Source organism: Nelumbo nucifera, chromosome 2 (genome assembly GCF_055504915.1).
Source record: "Nelumbo nucifera cultivar China Antique chromosome 2, China Antique-T2T, whole genome shotgun sequence".
NCBI lineage: Eukaryota > Viridiplantae > Streptophyta > Magnoliopsida > Proteales > Nelumbonaceae > Nelumbo > Nelumbo nucifera.
In genome coordinates, this window is record NC_142650.1 from 104235255 (window position 1) to 104252477 (window position 17223).

Sequence of the window (17223 nt, forward strand, 5' to 3'; positions counted from 1 at the left end):
AATGGGGATGTATCTCAAATGGTAGAGTTCTCGCTTTGCATGTTAGAGGTACGTGGTTCGATACATGTATTTCCAAATCATTTTTGTCCTCACAACTCGCCAATATATTTTATGGTGTTTTGCTCCTTTCAGGAATTTCATTTTTTCTTACTTATTCATTTATTATTTTTAATTTCTAATTTTAATTTATTACAAAAATTACGATCATAATTAACGATTGGGGACGTAGCACAAATAGTAGAGCTCTAGCTTTGCATGCAAGAGGTTCGAGGTTCGTTACCCCGCATCTGAAAATTATTTTTATACTCTCAACGGACCAATATATTTTAGGGTGTTTTGATCTTTTGAGGAATTTCATATTTGCTTTCATTTTTGTTTATTAATTTTAATTATAATTTTAATTTATTACAGATATCACTATCATAATTAACGAATGGGGACGTAGCTCAAATAGTAGACCGCTCGCTTTGCATGCAAGTGTTTCGATTTCGATACCCCGCATCTCAAAAGTTTTTTTTATCCTCCCAACTCACCAATATATTTAAGAGTGTTTTGATCTTTTTAAGAATTTCTTATTTTCTTTGATTTTTCTTTATTATTTTTATATTTTTTAGTTTTAATTTATTATAACAATTATTATCATAATTAAGAAATGGGGAAGTAGATTAAATGGTAGAGCGATTGTTTTGCATGCGAGAGGTCTGGGTTTCAGTACACCGCATCTCCAAATTATTTTTATCCTCACAAATGAACAATATATTTTAGGGTGATTTGATATTTTCAGGAATTTCTTATTTTCTTTCATTTTTATTTATTATTTTGTATTTATCAAATTTGAATTTCTTACCACAATTACTATCTTAATTAACAAATGGGGATGTAGCTCAAATGGTAGAGCGTTTGCTTATCTTGCGAGAAGTACGAGGTTCAATACCCCGCATCTCTAAATTATTCTTACCTCACAACTCAGCAATATAATGTAGGGTGTTTTAATAATTTTTCATAAATTTCTTACTTTCCTTCATATTTTTTTATTATTTTTAATTTTTTAATTTTATTGTATTGCAACAATTACTATCATGACTAACAAATGGGTATGTAGCACAAGCGGTAGAGTGCCCTCTTTGCGTGTTAATGGTACGGGGTTCGATACCCCGCTTTTCCAAATTATTTTTATCCTCACAACTCATCAATATATTTGAGGGTGTTTTGATCTTTTCAGTAATTTTTTTTTTCTTTCATACGTATTTACTATTTTTAACTTAGTATAACAATTACTCTCATTATTAACAAATGGGGATGTAGCTCAAACGGTAGAATGCTCGCTATGCATGCGAGAGGTACAGCAACCGATACCCCGCATCTCCAAATTATTTTTATCCTCACAATTCACCAATATATGTAAAGGTGTTTTGATATTTTCTAGAATTTATTATTTTCTTTAATATTTATTTATTATTTTTAATTTTTAATTTTAATTTATTACAACAATTACTCTCATAATTAACAAACGGAGACGTAGCTCCAACGGTAGAGCGCTTACTTTGCATGCAAGAGGTACGGGGATTGATAAACCGCATCTCCAAATTTTTTTTATCATTGCAACTGACCAATATATTTATGGGTGTTTTGAGCATTTCAGGAAATTCTAATTTTCTTTCATTTTTATTTATTCATTTAAATTCTTTTCGGTTTAATTTATTATAACGATTACTATCATAGTTAACAAATGGGGATGTTGCTCAATCGGTAGAGCACTTGCTTTGCATGCAAGAGGTACGGGGATCGTTACACCGCATTTCCAAATTATTTTTATCCTCACAACTCACCGATATATTTTAGAGTATTGAGATCTTTTTTGGAATTTCTAATTTTCTTTCATATTTTTTTATTATTTTTAATTTTAAGATTAATTTATTACAACAATTGCTATCTTAATTTACAAATGGGGATGTAGCTCAAACGGTAGAGTGCTCGCTTAGCATGCGAGAGGTACGGGGTTCGATACCCCGCATCTCCAACTTATTTTTATCCTCACAACTCACTAATATATTTTAGGGTGTTTTGATATTTTCTGGAATTTTTTATTTTCTTTCATTTTTATTTATTATTTTTAATGTCTTACAACATTTACTATTATAATAATCAAGTGGGGATGTAGCTCAAATGGTAGAGCGTTCGCTTTGCATGCGAGAGGTACGGGGTTCGATACCCCGCATCTCCAAATTACTTTTATCCTCATAAGCCATCAATATATTTTAGGGTATTTTGATCTTTTTTCAGGAATTTTTTATTTTCTTCCATTTTTATTTATTATTTTTAATTTACTACAACAATTTCCATCACAATTAACAAATTGGCATTTTCCTCAAATGGTAGAATGCCCGCTCTGCATGCAAGAGGTACGGAGATCGATACCCCGTATCTCCAAATTATTTTTATCTTCACAAGTCACCAATATTTTTTAAGGTGTTTTGATCTTTTCAGGAATTTCTTATTTTCTTTCATATACATTTATTATTTTAAATTTTTGTCGATTTAATTTTATTACAACAATTACCATCATAATTATCAAATGGGGACGTAACTGAAATGGTAGAGTGCTTGGTTTGCTTGCAAGAGGTACGTGGATCGATACACCGCATTTCCAAATTATTTTTATCCTCACAACTCACCAATATATTTTAGGGTGTTTTGGTCTTTTCAGGAATTTCCTATTTTCTTTCATTTTTATTTTTTATTTTTTTAGGTTTAATTTGTTATAACGATTACTATCATAGTTAAGAAATGGGGATGTATCTCAAATGGTAGAGTTCTCGCTTTGCATGTTAGAGGTACGTGGTTCGATACATGTATTTCCAAATCATTTTTGTCCTCACAACTCGCCAATATATTTTATGGTGTTTTGCTCCTTTCAGGAATTTCATTTTTTCTTACTTATTCATTTATTATTTTTAATTTCTAATTTTAATTTATTACAAAAATTACGATCATAATTAACGATTGGGGACGTAGCTCAAATAGTAGAGCTCTAGCTTTGCATGCAAGAGGTTCGAGGTTCGTTACCCCGCATCTGAAAATTATTTTTATACTCTCAACGGACCAATATATTTTAGGGTGTTTTGATCTTTTGAGGAATTTCATATTTGCTTTCATTTTTGTTTATTAATTTTAATTATAATTTTAATTTATTACAGATATCACTATCATAATTAACGAATGGGGACGTAGCTCAAATAGTAGACCGCTCGCTTTGCATGCAAGTGTTTCGATTTCGATACCCCGCATCTCAAAAGTATTTTTTATCCTCCCAACTCACCAATATATTTAAGAGTGTTTTGATCTTTTTAAGAATTTCTTATTTTCTTTGATTTTACTTTATTATTTTTATATTTTTTAGTTTTAATTTATTATAACAATTATTATCATAATTAAGAAATGGGGAAGTAGATTAAATGGTAGAGCGATTGTTTTGCATGCGAGAGGTCTGGGTTTCAGTACACCGCATCTCCAAATTATTTTTATCCTCACAAATGAACAATATATTTTAGGGTGATTTGATATTTTCAGGAATTTATTATTTTCTTTCATTTTTATTTATTATTTTGTATTTATCAAATTTGAATTTCTTACCACAATTACTATCTTAATTAACAAATGGGGATGTAGCTCAAATGGTAGAGCGTTTGCTTATCTTGCGAGAAGTACGAGGTTCAATACCCCGCATCTCTAAATTATTCTTACCTCACAACTCAGCAATATACTGTAGGGTGTTTTAATAATTTTTCATAAATTTCTTACTTTCTTTCATATTTTTTTATTATTTTTAATTTTTTAATTTTATTGTATTGCAACAATTACTATCATGACTAACAAATGGGTATGTAGCACAAGCGGTAGAGTGCCCTCTTTGCGTGTTAATGGTACGGGGTTCGATACCCCGCTTTTCCAAATTATTTTTATCCTCACAACTCATCAATATATTTGAGGGTGTTTTGATCTTTTCAGTAATTTCTTTTTTTCTTTCATACGTATTTACTATTTTTAACTTAGTATAACAATTACTCTCATTATTAACAAATGGGGATGTAGCTCAAACGGTAGAATGCTCGCTATGCATGCGAGAGGTACAGCAACCGATACCCCGCATCTCCAAATTATTTTTATCCTCACAATTCACCAATATATGTAAAGGTGTTTTGATATTTTCTAGAATTTATTATTTTCTTTAATATTTATTTATTATTTTTAATTTTTAATTTTAATTTATTACAACAATTACTCTCATAATTAACAAACGGAGACGTAGCTCCAACGGTAGAGCGCTTACTTTGCATGCAAGAGGTACGGGGATTGATAAACCGCATCTCCAAATTTTTTTTATCATTGCAACTGACCAATATATTTATGGGTGTTTTGAGCATTTCAGGAAATTCTAATTTTCTTTCATTTTTATTTATTCATTTAAATTCTTTTCGGTTTAATTTATTATAACGATTACTATCATAGTTAACAAATGGGGATGTTGCTCAATCGGTAGAGCACTTGCTTTGCATGCAAGAGGTACGGGGATCGTTACACCGCATTTCCAAATTATTTTTATCCTCACAACTCACCGATATATTTTAGAGTATTGAGATCTTTTTTGGAATTTCTAATTTTCTTTCATATTTTTTTATTATTTTTAATTTTAAGATTAATTTATTACAACAATTGCTATCTTAATTTACAAATGGGGATGTATCTCAAACGGTAGAGTGCTCGCTTAGCATGCGAGAGGTACGGGGTTCGATACCCCGCATCTCCAACTTATTTTTATCCTCACAACTCACTAATATATTTTAGGGTGTTTTGATATTTTCTGGAATTTTTTATTTTCTTTCATTTTTATTTATTATTTTTAATGTCTTACAACATTTACTATTATAATAATCAAGTGGGGATGTAGCTCAAATGGTAGAGCGCTCGCTTTGCATGCGAGAGGTACGGGGTTCGATACCCCGCATCTCCAAATTACTTTTATCCTCATAAGCCATCAATATATTTTAGGGTATTTTGATCTTTTTTCAAGAATTTCTTATTTTCTTCCATTTTTATTTATTATTTTTAATTTACTACAACAATTTCCATCACAATTAACAAATTGGCATTTTCCTCAAATGGTAGAATGCCCGCTCTGCATGCAAGAGGTACGGAGATCGATACCCCGTATCTCCAAATTAATTTTATCTTCACAACTCACCAATATTTTTTAAGGTGTTTTGATCTTTTCAGGAATTTCTTATTTTCTTTCATATACATTTATTATTTTAAATTTTTGTCGATTTAATTTTATTACAACAATTACCATCATAATTAACAAATGGGGACGTAACTGAAATGGTAGAGTGCTTGGTTTGCTTGCAAGAGGTACGTGGATCGATACACCGCATTTCCAAATTATTTTTATCCTCACAACTCACCAATATATTTTAGGGTGTTTTGGTCTTTTCAGGAATTTCCTATTTTCTTTCATTTTTATTTTTTATTTTTTTAGGTTTAATTTGTTATAACGATTCCTATCATAGTTAAGAAATGGGGATGTATCTCAAATGGTAGAGTTCTCGCTTTGCATGTTAGAGGTACGTGGTTCGATACATGTATTTCCAAATCATTTTTGTCCTCACAACTCGCCAATATATTTTATGGTGTTTTGCTCCTTTCAGGAATTTCATTTTTTCTTACTTATTCATTTATTATTTTTAATTTCTAATTTTAATTTATTACAAAAATTACGATCATAATTAACGATTGGGGACGTAGCACAAATAGTAGAGCTCTAGCTTTGCATGCAAGAGGTTCGAGGTTCGTTACCCCGCATCTGAAAATTATTTTTATACTCTCAACGGACCAATATATTTTAGGGTGTTTTGATCTTTTGAGGAATTTCATATTTGCTTTCATTTTTGTTTATTAATTTTAATTATAATTTTAATTTATTACAGATATCACTATCATAATTAACGAATGGGGACGTAGCTCAAATAGTAGACCGCTCGCTTTGCATGCAAGTGTTTCGATTTCGATACCCCGCATCTCAAAAGTATTTTTTATCCTCCCAACTCACCAATATATTTAAGAGTGTTTTGATCTTTTTAAGAATTTCTTATTTTCTTTGATTTTACTTTATTATTTTTATATTTTTTAGTTTTAATTTATTATAACAATTATTATCATAATTAAGAAATGGGGAAGTAGATTAAATGGTAGAGCGATTGTTTTGCATGCGAGAGGTCTGGGTTTCAGTACACCGCATCTCCAAATTATTTTTATCCTCACAAATGAACAATATATTTTAGGGTGATTTGATATTTTCAGGAATTTATTATTTTCTTTCATTTTTATTTATTATTTTGTATTTATCAAATTTGAATTTCTTACCACAATTACTATCTTAATTAACAAATGGGGATGTAGCTCAAATGGTAGAGCGTTTGCTTATCTTGCGAGAAGTACGAGGTTCAATACCCCGCATCTCTAAATTATTCTTACCTCACAACTCAGCAATATACTGTAGGGTGTTTTAATAATTTTTCATAAATTTCTTACTTTCTTTCATATTTTTTTATTATTTTTAATTTTTTAATTTTATTGTATTGCAACAATTACTATCATGACTAACAAATGGGTATGTAGCACATGCGGTAGAGTGCCCTCTTTGCGTGTTAATGGTACGGGGTTCGATACCCCGCTTTTCCAAATTATTTTTATCCTCACAACTCATCAATATATTTGAGGGTGTTTTGATCTTTTCAGTAATTTCTTTTTTTCTTTCATACGTATTTACTATTTTTAACTTAGTATAACAATTACTCTCATTATTAACAAATGGGGATGTAGCTCAAACGGTAGAATGCTCGCTATGCATGCGAGAGGTACAGCAACCGATACCCCGCATCTCCAAATTATTTTTATCCTCACAAGTCACCAATATATGTAAAGGTGTTTTGATATTTTCTAGAATTTATTATTTTCTTTAATATTTATTTATTATTTTTAATTTTAATTTTAATTTATTACAACAATTACTCTCATAATTAACAAACGGAGACGTAGCTCCAACGGTAGAGCGCTTACTTTGCATGCAAGAGGTACGGGGATTGATAAACCGCATCTCCAAATTTTTTTTATCATTGCAACTGACCAATATATTTAAGGGTGTTTTGAGCATTTCAGGAAATTCTAACTTTCTTTCATTTTTATTTATTCATTTAAATTCTTTTCGGTTTAATTTATTATAACGATTACTATCACAGTTAACAAATGGCGATGTTGCTCAATCGGTAGAGCACTTGCTTTGCATGCAAGAGGTACGGGGATCGTTACACCGCATTTCCAAATTATTTTTATCCTCACTACTCACCGATATATTTTAGGGTATTGAGATCTTTTTAGGAATTTCTAATTTTCTTTCATATTTTTTTATTATTTTTAATTTTAAGATTAATTTATTACAACAATTGCTATCTTAATTTACAAATGGGGATGTAGTTCAAACGGTAGAGTGCTCGCTTAGCATGCGAGAGGTACGGGGTTCGATACCCCGCATCTCCAACTTATTTTTATCCTCACAACTCACTAATATATTTTAGGGTGTTTTGATATTTTCTGGAATTTTTTATTTTCTTTCATTTTTATTTATTATTTTTAATGTCTTACAACATTTACTATTATAATAATCAAGTGGGGATGTAGCTCAAATGGTAGAGCGTTCGCTTTGCATGCGAGAGGTACGGGGTTCGATACCCCGCATCTCCAAATTACTTTTATCCTCATAAGCCATCAATATATTTTAGGGTATTTTGATCTTTTTTCAGGAATTTCTTATTTTCTTCCATTTTTATTTATTATTTTTAATTTACTACAACAATTTCCATCACAATTAACAAATTGGCATTTTCCTCAAATGGTAGAATGCCCGCTCTGCATGCAAGAGGTACGGAGATCGATACCCCGTATCTCCAAATTAATTTTATCTTCACAACTCACCAATATTTTTTAAGGTGTTTTGATCTTTTCAGGAATTTCTTATTTTCTTTCATATACATTTATTATTTTAAATTTTTGTCGATTTAATTTTATTACAACAATTACCATCATAATTAACAAATGGGGACGTAACTGAAATGGTAGAGTGCTTGGTTTGCTTGCAAGAGGTACGTGGATCGATACACCGCATTTCCAAATTATTTTTATCCTCACAACTCACCAATATATTTTAGGGTGTTTTGGTCTTTTCAGGAATTTCCTATTTTCTTTCATTTTTATTTTTTATTTTTTTAGGTTTAATTTGTTATAACGATTCCTATCATAGTTAAGAAATGGGGATGTATCTCAAATGGTAGAGTTCTCGCTTTGCATGTTAGAGGTACGTGGTTCGATACATGTATTTCCAAATCATTTTTGTCCTCACAACTCGCCAATATATTTTATGGTGTTTTGCTCCTTTCAGGAATTTCATTTTTTCTTACTTATTCATTTATTATTTTTAATTTCTAATTTTAATTTATTACAAAAATTACGATCATAATTAACGATTGGGGACGTAGCACAAATAGTAGAGCTCTAGCTTTGCATGCAAGAGGTTCGAGGTTCGTTACCCCGCATCTGAAAATTATTTTTATACTCTCAACGGACCAATATATTTTAGGGTGTTTTGATCTTTTGAGGAATTTCATATTTGCTTTCATTTTTGTTTATTAATTTTAATTATAATTTTAATTTATTACAGATATCACTATCATAATTAACGAATGGGGACGTAGCTCAAATAGTAGACCGCTCGCTTTGCATGCAAGTGTTTCGATTTCGATACCCCGCATCTCAAAAGTTTTTTTTATCCTCCCAACTCACCAATATATTTAAGAGTGTTTTGATCTTTTTAAGAATTTCTAATTTTCTTTGATTTTTCTTTATTATTTTTATATTTTTTAGTTTTAATTTATTATAACAATTATTATCATAATTAAGAAATGGGGAAGTAGATTAAATGGTAGAGCGATTGTTTTGCATGCGAGAGGTCTGGGTTTCAGTACACCGCATCTCCAAATTATTTTTATCCTCACAAATGAACAATATATTTTAGGGTGATTTGATATTTTCAGGAATTTCTTATTTTCTTTCATTTTTATTTATTATTTTGTATTTATCAAATTTGAATTTCTTACCACAATTACTATCTTAATTAACAAATGGGGATGTAGCTCAAATGGTAGAGCGTTTGCTTATCTTGCGAGAAGTACGAGGTTCAATACCCCGCATCTCTAAATTATTCTTACCTCACAACTCAGCAATATACTGTAGGGTGTTTTAATAATTTTTCATAAATTTCTTACTTTCTTTCATATTTTTTTATTATTTTTAATTTTTTAATTTTATTGTATTGCAACAATTACTATCATGACTAACAAATGGGTATGTAGCACATGCGGTAGAGTGCCCTCTTTGCGTGTTAATGGTACGGGGTTCGATACCCCGCTTTTCCAAATTATTTTTATCCTCACAACTCATCAATATATTTGAGGGTGTTTTGATCTTTTCAGTAATTTCTTTTTTTCTTTCATACGTATTTACTATTTTTAACTTAGTATAACAATTACTCTCATTATTAACAAATGGGGATGTAGCTCAAACGGTAGAATGCTCGCTATGCATGCGAGAGGTACAGCAACCGATACCCCGCATCTCCAAATTATTTTTATCCTCACAAGTCACCAATATATGTTAAGGTGTTTTGATATTTTCTAGAATTTATTATTTTCTTTAATATTTATTTATTATTTTTAATTTTTAATTTTAATTTATTACAACAATTACTCTCATAATTAACAAACGGAGACGTAGCTCCAACGGTAGAGCGCTTACTTTGCATGCAAGAGGTACGGGGATTGATAAACCGCATCTCCAAATTTTTTTTATCATTGCAACTGACCAATATATTTAAGGGTGTTTTGAGCATTTCAGGAAATTCTAACTTTCTTTCATTTTTATTTATTCATTTAAATTCTTTTCGGTTTAATTTATTATAACGATTACTATCACAGTTAACAAATGGCGATGTTGCTCAATCGGTAGAGCACTTGCTTTGCATGCAAGAGGTACGGGGATCGTTACACCGCATTTCCAAATTATTTTTATCCTCACTACTCACCGATATATTTTAGGGTATTGAGATCTTTTTAGGAATTTCTAATTTTCTTTCATATTTTTTTATTATTTTTAATTTTAAGATTAATTTATTACAACAATTGCTATCTTAATTTACAAATGGGGATGTAGTTCAAACGGTAGAGTGCTCGCTTAGCATGCGAGAGGTACGGGGTTCGATACCCCGCATCTCCAACTTATTTTTATCCTCACAACTCACTAATATATTTTAGGGTGTTTTGATATTTTCTGGAATTTTTTATTTTCTTTCATTTTTATTTATTATTTTTAATGTCTTACAACATTTACTATTATAATAATCAAGTGGGGATGTAGCTCAAATGGTAGAGCGTTCGCTTTGCATGCGAGAGGTACGGGGTTCGATACCCCGCATCTCCAAATTACTTTTATCCTCATAAGCCATCAATATATTTTAGGGTATTTTGATCTTTTTTCAGGAATTTCTTATTTTCTTCCATTTTTATTTATTATTTTTAATTTACTACAACAATTTCCATCACAATTAACAAATTGGCATTTTCCTCAAATGGTAGAATGCCCGCTCTGCATGCAAGAGGTACGGAGATCGATACCCCGTATCTCCAAATTAATTTTATCTTCACAACTCACCAATATTTTTTAAGGTGTTTTGATCTTTTCAGGAATTTCTTATTTTCTTTCATATACATTTATTATTTTAAATTTTTGTCGATTTAATTTTATTACAACAATTACCATCATAATTAACAAATGGGGACGTAACTGAAATGGTAGAGTGCTTGGTTTGCTTGCAAGAGGTACGTGGATCGATACACCGCATTTCCAAATTATTTTTATCCTCACAACTCACCAATATATTTTAGGGTGTTTTGGTCTTTTCAGGAATTTCCTATTTTCTTTCATTTTTATTTTTTATTTTTTTAGGTTTAATTTGTTATAACGATTACTATCATAGTTAAGAAATGGGGATGTATCTCAAATGGTAGAGTTCTCGCTTTGCATGTTAGAGGTACGTGGTTCGATACATGTATTTCCAAATCATTTTTGTCCTCACAACTCGCCAATATATTTTATGGTGTTTTGCTCCTTTCAGGAATTTCATTTTTTCTTACTTATTCATTTATTATTTTTAATTTCTAATTTTAATTTATTACAAAAATTACGATCATAATTAACGATTGGGGACGTAGCTCAAATAGTAGAGCTCTAGCTTTGCATGCAAGAGGTTCGAGGTTCGTTACCCCGCATCTGAAAATTATTTTTATACTCTCAACGGACCAATATATTTTAGGGTGTTTTGATCTTTTGAGGAATTTCATATTTGCTTTCATTTTTGTTTATTAATTTTAATTATAATTTTAATTTATTACAGATATCACTATCATAATTAACGAATGGGGACGTAGCTCAAATAGTAGACCGCTCGCTTTGCATGCAAGTGTTTCGATTTCGATACCCCGCATCTCAAAAGTTTTTTTTATCCTCCCAACTCACCAATATATTTAAGAGTGTTTTGATCTTTTTAACAATTTCTTATTTTCTTTGATTTTTCTTTATTATTTTTATATTTTTTAGTTTTAATTTATTATAACAATTATTATCATAATTAAGAAATGGGGAAGTAGATTAAATGGTAGAGCGATTGTTTTGCATGCGAGAGGTCTGGGTTTCAGTACACCGCATCTCCAAATTATTTTTATCCTCACAAATGAACAATATATTTTAGGGTGATTTGATATTTTCAGGAATTTCTTATTTTCTTTCATTTTTATTTATTATTTTGTATTTATCAAATTTGAATTTCTTACCACAATTACTATCTTAATTAACAAATGGGGATGTAGCTCAAATGGTAGAGCGTTTGCTTATCTTGCGAGAAGTACGAGGTTCAATACCCCGCATCTCTAAATTATTCTTACCTCACAACTCAGCAATATAATGTAGGGTGTTTTAATAATTTTTCATAAATTTCTTACTTTCTTTCATATTTTTTTATTATTTTTAATTTTTTAATTTTATTGTATTGCAACAATTACTATCATGACTAACAAATGGGTATGTAGCACATGCGGTAGAGTGCCCTCTTTGCGTGTTAATGGTACGGGGTTCGATACCCCGCTTTTCCAAATTATTTTTATCCTCACAACTCATCAATATATTTGAGGGTGTTTTGATCTTTTCAGTAATTTCTTTTTTTCTTTCATACGTATTTACTATTTTTAACTTAGTATAACAATTACTCTCATTATTAACAAATGGGGATGTAGCTCAAACGGTAGAATGCTCGCTATGCATGCGAGAGGTACAGCAACCGATACCCCGCATCTCCAAATTATTTTTATCCTCACAATTCACCAATATATGTAAAGGTGTTTTGATATTTTCTAGAATTTATTATTTTCTTTAATATTTATTTATTATTTTTAATTTTTAATTTTAATTTATTACAACAATTACTCTCATAATTAACAAACGGAGACGTAGCTCCAACGGTAGAGCGCTTACTTTGCATGCAAGAGGTACGGGGATTGATAAACCGCATCTCCAAATTTTTTTTATCATTGCAACTGACCAATATATTTAAGGGTGTTTTGAGCATTTCAGGAAATTCTAACTTTCTTTCATTTTTATTTATTCATTTAAATTCTTTTCGGTTTAATTTATTATAACGATTACTATCACAGTTAACAAATGGCGATGTTGCTCAATCGGTAGAGCACTTGCTTTGCATGCAAGAGGTACGGGGATCGTTACACCGCATTTCCAAATTATTTTTATCCTCACTACTCACCGATATATTTTAGGGTATTGAGATCTTTTTAGGAATTTCTAATTTTCTTTCATATTTTTTTATTATTTTTAATTTTAAGATTAATTTATTACAACAATTGCTATCTTAATTTACAAATGGGGATGTAGTTCAAACGGTAGAGTGCTCGCTTAGCATGCGAGAGGTACGGGGTTCGATACCCCGCATCTCCAACTTATTTTTATCCTCACAACTCACTAATATATTTTAGGGTGTTTTGATATTTTCTGGAATTTTTTATTTTCTTTCATTTTTATTTATTATTTTTAATGTCTTACAACATTTACTATTATAATAATCAAGTGGGGATGTAGCTCAAATGGTAGAGCGTTCGCTTTGCATGCGAGAGGTACGGGGTTCGATACCCCGCATCTCCAAATTACTTTTATCCTCATAAGCCATCAATATATTTTAGGGTATTTTGATCTTTTTTCAGGAATTTCTTATTTTCTTCCATTTTTATTTATTATTTTTAATTTACTACAACAATTTCCATCACAATTAACAAATTGGCATTTTCCTCAAATGGTAGAATGCCCGCTCTGCATGCAAGAGGTACGGAGATCGATACCCCGTATCTCCAAATTAATTTTATCTTCACAACTCACCAATATTTTTTAAGGTGTTTTGATCTTTTCAGGAATTTCTTATTTTCTTTCATATACATTTATTATTTTAAATTTTTGTCGATTTAATTTTATTACAACAATTACCATCATAATTAACAAATGGGGACGTAACTGAAATGGTAGAGTGCTTGGTTTGCTTGCAAGAGGTACGTGGATCGATACACCGCATTTCCAAATTATTTTTATCCTCACAACTCACCAATATATTTTAGGGTGTTTTGGTCTTTTCAGGAATTTCCTATTTTCTTTCATTTTTATTTTTTATTTTTTTAGGTTTAATTTGTTATAACGATTACTATCATAGTTAAGAAATGGGGATGTATCTCAAATGGTAGAGTTCTCGCTTTGCATGTTAGAGGTACGTGGTTCGATACATGTATTTCCAAATCATTTTTGTCCTCACAACTCGCCAATATATTTTATGGTGTTTTGCTCCTTTCAGGAATTTCATTTTTTCTTACTTATTCATTTATTATTTTTAATTTCTAATTTTAATTTATTACAAAAATTACGATCATAATTAACGATTGGGGACGTAGCTCAAATAGTAGAGCTCTAGCTTTGCATGCAAGAGGTTCGAGGTTCGTTACCCCGCATCTGAAAATTATTTTTATACTCTCAACGGACCAATATATTTTAGGGTGTTTTGATCTTTTGAGGAATTTCATATTTGCTTTCATTTTTGTTTATTAATTTTAATTATAATTTTAATTTATTACAGATATCACTATCATAATTAACGAATGGGGACGTAGCTCAAATAGTAGATCGCTCGCTTTGCATGCAAGTGTTTCGATTTCGATACCCCGCATCTCAAAAGTTTTTTTTATCCTCCCAACTCACCAATATATTTAAGAGTGTTTTGATCTTTTTAACAATTTCTTATTTTCTTTGATTTTTCTTTATTATTTTTATATTTTTTAGTTTTAATTTATTATAACAATTATTATCATAATTAAGAAATGGGGAAGTAGATTAAATGGTAGAGCGATTGTTTTGCATGCGAGAGGTCTGGGTTTCAGTACACCGCATCTCCAAATTATTTTTATCCTCACAAATGAACAATATATTTTAGGGTGATTTGATATTTTCAGGAATTTCTTATTTTCTTTCATTTTTATTTATTATTTTGTATTTATCAAATTTGAATTTCTTACCACAATTACTATCTTAATTAACAAATGGGGATGTAGCTCAAATGGTAGAGCGTTTGCTTATCTTGCGAGAAGTACGAGGTTCAATACCCCGCATCTCTAAATTATTCTTACCTCACAACTCAGCAATATAATGTAGGGTGTTTTAATAATTTTTCATAAATTTCTTACTTTCTTTCATATTTTTTTATTATTTTTAATTTTTTAATTTTATTGTATTGCAACAATTACTATCATGACTAACAAATGGGTATGTAGCACAAGCGGTAGAGTGCCCTCTTTGCGTGGTAATGGTACGGGGTTCGATACCCCGCTTTTCCAAATTATTTTTATCCTCACAACTCATCAATATATTTGAGGGTGTTTTGATCTTTTCAGTAATTTTTTTTTTCTTTCATACGTATTTACTATTTTTAACTTAGTATAACAATTACTCTCATTATTAACAAATGGGGATGTAGCTCAAACGGTAGAATGCTCGCTATGCATGCGAGAGGTACAGCAACCGATACCCCGCATCTCCAAATTATTTTTATCCTCACAATTCACCAATATATGTTAAGGTGTTTTGATATTTTCTAGAATTTATTATTTTCTTTAATATTTATTTATTATTTTTAATTTTTAATTTTAATTTATTACAAATAGTAGAGCTCTAGCTTTGCATGCAAGAGGTTCGAGGTTCGTTACCCCGCATCTGAAAATTATTTTTATACTCTCAACGGACCAATATATTTTAGGGTGTTTTGATCTTTTGAGGAATTTCATATTTGCTTTCATTTTTGTTTATTAATTTTAATTATAATTTTAATTTATTACAGATATCACTATCATAATTAACGAATGGGGACGTAGCTCAAATAGTAGACCGCTCGCTTTGCATGCAAGTGTTTCGATTCCGATACCCCGCATCTCAAAAGTTTTTTTTATCCTCCCAACTCACCAATATATTTAAGAGTGTTTTGATCTTTTTAAGAATTTCTAATTTTCTTTGATTTTTCTTTATTATTTTTATATTTTTTAGTTTTAATTTATTATAACAATTATTATCATAATTAAGAAATGGGGAAGTAGATTAAATGGTAGAGCGATTGTTTTGCATGCGAGAGGTCTGGGTTTCAGTACACCGCATCTCCAAATTATTTTTATCCTCACAAATGAACAATATATTTTAGGGTGATTTGATATTTTCAGGAATTTCTTATTTTCTTTCATTTTTATTTATTATTTTGTATTTATCAAATTTGAATTTCTTACCACAATTACTATCTTAATTAACAAATGGGGATGTAGCTCAAATGGTAGAGCGTTTGCTTATCTTGCGAGAAGTACGAGGTTCAATACCCCGCATCTCTAAATTATTCTTACCTCACAACTCAGCAATATACTGTAGGGTGTTTTAATAATTTTTCATAAATTTCTTACTTTCTTTCATATTTTTTTATTATTTTTAATTTTTTAATTTTATTGTATTGCAACAATTACTATCATGACTAACAAATGGGTATGTAGCACATGCGGTAGAGTGCCCTCTTTGCGTGTTAATGGTACGGGGTTCGATACCCCGCTTTTCCAAATTATTTTTATCCTCACAACTCATCAATATATTTGAGGGTGTTTTGATCTTTTCAGTAATTTCTTTTTTTCTTTCATACGTATTTACTATTTTTAACTTAGTATAACAATTACTCTCATTATTAACAAATGGGGATGTAGCTCAAACGGTAGAATGCTCGCTATGCATGCGAGAGGTACAGCAACCGATACCCCGCATCTCCAAATTATTTTTATCCTCACAAGTCACCAATATATGTTAAGGTGTTTTGATATTTTCTAGAATTTATTATTTTCTTTAATATTTATTTATTATTTTTAATTTTTAATTTTAATTTATTACAACAATTACTCTCATAATTAACAAACGGAGACGTAGCTCCAACGGTAGAGCGCTTACTTTGCATGCAAGAGGTACGGGGATTGATAAACCGCATCTCCAAATTTTTTTTATCATTGCAACTGACCAATATATTTAAGGGTGTTTTGAGCATTTCAGGAAATTCTAACTTTCTTTCATTTTTATTTATTCATTTAAATTCTTTTCGGTTTAATTTATTATAACGATTACTATCACAGTTAACAAATGGCGATGTTGCTCAATCGGTAGAGCACTTGCTTTGCATGCAAGAGGTACGGGGATCGTTACACCGCATTTCCAAATTATTTTTATCCTCACTACTCACCGATATATTTTAGGGTATTGAGATCTTTTTAGGAATTTCTAATTTTCTTTCATATTTTTTTATTATTTTTAATTTTAAGATTAATTTATTACAACAATTGCTATCTTAATTTACAAATGGGGATGTAGCTCAAACGGTAGAGTGCTCGCTTAGCATGCGAGAGGTACGGGGTTCGATACCCCGCATCTCCAACTTATTTTTATCCT

At 30.3% G+C, this 17223-nt stretch overlaps 10 non-coding genes across 10 annotated transcripts; all 10 read left to right on the forward strand.

Moving 5' to 3' along the window:
* The first annotated feature begins 1947 nt into the window (after positions 1-1947).
* TRNAA-AGC (transfer RNA alanine (anticodon AGC)) lies at positions 1948-2020 on the forward strand. The gene has a single exon. It is a non-coding gene; the product is annotated as a tRNA-Ala (tRNA).
* Positions 2021-2151: 131 nt separating this feature from the next.
* On the forward strand, positions 2152-2224 carry TRNAA-UGC (transfer RNA alanine (anticodon UGC)). Its single transcript has one exon. It is a non-coding gene; the product is annotated as a tRNA-Ala (tRNA).
* Positions 2225-4938: 2714 nt separating this feature from the next.
* Positions 4939-5011, forward strand: TRNAA-UGC (transfer RNA alanine (anticodon UGC)). The gene has a single exon. It is a non-coding gene; the product is annotated as a tRNA-Ala (tRNA).
* A 2509-nt stretch (positions 5012-7520) lies between these two features.
* On the forward strand, positions 7521-7593 carry TRNAA-AGC (transfer RNA alanine (anticodon AGC)). Its single transcript has one exon. It is a non-coding gene; the product is annotated as a tRNA-Ala (tRNA).
* Positions 7594-7724: 131 nt separating this feature from the next.
* TRNAA-UGC (transfer RNA alanine (anticodon UGC)) lies at positions 7725-7797 on the forward strand. Its single transcript has one exon. It is a non-coding gene; the product is annotated as a tRNA-Ala (tRNA).
* A 2510-nt stretch (positions 7798-10307) lies between these two features.
* Positions 10308-10380, forward strand: TRNAA-AGC (transfer RNA alanine (anticodon AGC)). Its single transcript has one exon. It is a non-coding gene; the product is annotated as a tRNA-Ala (tRNA).
* A 131-nt stretch (positions 10381-10511) lies between these two features.
* TRNAA-UGC (transfer RNA alanine (anticodon UGC)) lies at positions 10512-10584 on the forward strand. Its single transcript has one exon. It is a non-coding gene; the product is annotated as a tRNA-Ala (tRNA).
* A 2510-nt stretch (positions 10585-13094) lies between these two features.
* TRNAA-AGC (transfer RNA alanine (anticodon AGC)) lies at positions 13095-13167 on the forward strand. Its single transcript has one exon. It is a non-coding gene; the product is annotated as a tRNA-Ala (tRNA).
* A 131-nt stretch (positions 13168-13298) lies between these two features.
* Positions 13299-13371, forward strand: TRNAA-UGC (transfer RNA alanine (anticodon UGC)). The gene has a single exon. It is a non-coding gene; the product is annotated as a tRNA-Ala (tRNA).
* A 3764-nt stretch (positions 13372-17135) lies between these two features.
* TRNAA-AGC (transfer RNA alanine (anticodon AGC)) lies at positions 17136-17208 on the forward strand. The gene has a single exon. It is a non-coding gene; the product is annotated as a tRNA-Ala (tRNA).
* Positions 17209-17223: the final 15 nt, after the last annotated feature.